Consider the following 2,665-nt stretch of genomic DNA (forward strand, 5'->3'; position numbering starts at 1 on the left):
ATAGGCCCCCATATGGACACAACACAATAAGATAGTTACTTTTCATGATTAGTTGCCACACTCTTAACATTCTTTTGTATCAAAATTAACTACCCAGTCAGTCTTTCATAACCTTCCTCAAATGCCGAAAACCAGAACAAAAGCCTTTAATCTCAAAGCATCACTCAAAATTAACTAAAATGTGAAAATATGGAACATACATATAAAAAAAAAGCTAACGATACCCTGGTATTCCTAGTTCCAAGTCGGGGTCAAAATGGACCCTCAAAATGAGTTATCTAAAAAGAGGGACGAAATCATAACTTTATTTTAAAAACATGTTTTCACATTTTTAGGAGTCTACAGCTGAAAACCTATGCAAAAATGAGTTAAAAATGAGGTCCAAATCGAGGAAAAATCATTTTCAAGCTTTACCGAGTAAATATCTCTGAAATCCATTTAAAAATAAAGAACTGAAATTATTTTGAAGATGCCATTGAGGCAATACTAATAATTATTAGATTAAAAATCACTCAAGTGAAGAAGGTTTGAAATCAAGGTTTAAATTAGAGAAATAATTTTTTGGCCTTACAGGCCAAAATCCCTAAATTCCATACTTTAATCCCAGTTTAAAACAAACAATAGATAATAAAGATTGACAGAGATAATTAAAATAAGTGTTATGGAGCTTATCCAAGTTTAAAAGTTGAGGAAGTTTCTCAAAATCATGAAACACTAAGCTCCAAGTAACAAAAATGATGAAAAATAGTGAAACATGTGTATTTATATACCCAAGCATCGCGATCACGGACCAGGTGTCGCAATCGCAGTACTTGGATAAAGTGGCTATAATGACTATGGAACATGTAATACGATCACGAAACATAGGCTGCACGCCCAATCGCGATCGCGGGTGCACCAGCTGAGGACTTGGTAAAATTCCAAGTCTTTGTGGGCCCATCAGGATTCACTCAAAATCACGTGAATGCAAACAAACTGTGCTACCATATGAAATTTGATACTTTAAACTCAATGACAATATCAAGTTTTTGAAAAAAATTTCTTATGACATAGTTGACCCCTGAAACTCAAAATCACAACTTTCTAAACTGAGGATCGAAATGGGATTTAAAAGCTATAAAACCACACCAACAATGTTACCACCCTAGAATTGATGTTTTCGATTTGTTGCACAATTTTTTTTTCATCTAATACACAAATTAAAAGATGTTGATTGAAGTCAACTATAAGGCTCTCGAAGCCACCAAGAACCACAACATCGTGTAAAATACACCAAAATGCATCAAAAATCATACCAAACATCCCCACACCCTAGAAACACCATAACACAACCAAGGGAAGGGATAAAATGGTCAAATCATACAGAAACATACATTTCACACAATTCTTCAAAATTTAAGCCGTTCACATCCTCTTTCCGGGCTCACAATAGAAATATAAATGCATATTAAAAGTCGCGAGTTAATAGAATAATAGTAACAAGAATATATGAACAACCAAATATCATAATCAACTTTAAACTAACTTACTTGAATGCTAAGTATTAATGTTCATAACCTCAATCCTAGAAAGAGGCTGTTTATTCACTCATAGTCATACAAAGGATTATAAGAATATAATTCATTATTAAAAACTATAAGAGAACTAAAGTAAAAAGGAAAACCCCTATTTGTAGCTTCCCTTTTATGTTTTCTTTCTACCAAGTCATTCAGAAGTGATAAGAATAGAAGTTAGGTGTCCTATTTATAGTGTAGTATAACTTTTGCCTGTAAAAACCCAAGGCCGTGGTAGTCTATTATGGCATGGCATAGCTAGCGTGCCACGCTCTTATCACACAGCCTAGCTAGCATGCCATACTTTTACTGTGTGGCCTAGCTAGCATGCCATGTTCTAATTGTACACCCACTCTATTTTGTGCCATTTAATTTTTGGCTAGCTTTGTTCCACGCTAATAAAATGGAGCTTAGTTTCCATGGCATGAAGATGTGGTTTAAACTTAAATTTCCCTTTGTAGTATAATCCTTCCACTTGTTTTTAAGTCCCACACTTTATAGATGCCTTTCCAACTCCACTTAAGCTTGTTTTGCTTCCCGGTATTTCTCCTAATGCCTTCAATCATCCATAAGAACGACACTGACAACAGATAAAGCTCATTCCTTACAATGATTATATACCTAAAACACTAATCATATCCACTAGTTCACAATATTAAACATGTCATATTACAATTGAAAAGCCATAAACACTATTTCAAAACTTCCTACCCTAAGAAATTGACTCCACCAAGTTGGTAAAATCATGCACATTACTCAACAAATAAATCATATAGGTCACCTATCCATCATTAAACATGTATCTCACCACAAGAGACTTACCTATATTCACTCACAGATATGCAATTTACATAAAAATGGGTGTAAGAATGAAATTTTGCTCATCTAACAAAGAACTCACATGCCACATAAAATGAACCATAAGCTTGTCCTTAGTTTAGTACTCCACTAATATTAGAATATCAAGGTTTAATATTAAACAGGACTTTATGGGTTGTAATTTAGGCTAAGAAACGGGTAGGAACTATTCTGGCCAGTAATAGTGACTATCTTTTCTAAGAGCTTTAATACTTCACACTTTACATTAGTCTCTTCTCTAACTAACCAATTTT

The sequence above is a fragment of the Capsicum annuum genome, chromosome 11 (assembly GCF_002878395.1).
Source record: "Capsicum annuum cultivar UCD-10X-F1 chromosome 11, UCD10Xv1.1, whole genome shotgun sequence".
Classification (NCBI taxonomy): domain Eukaryota; kingdom Viridiplantae; phylum Streptophyta; class Magnoliopsida; order Solanales; family Solanaceae; genus Capsicum; species Capsicum annuum.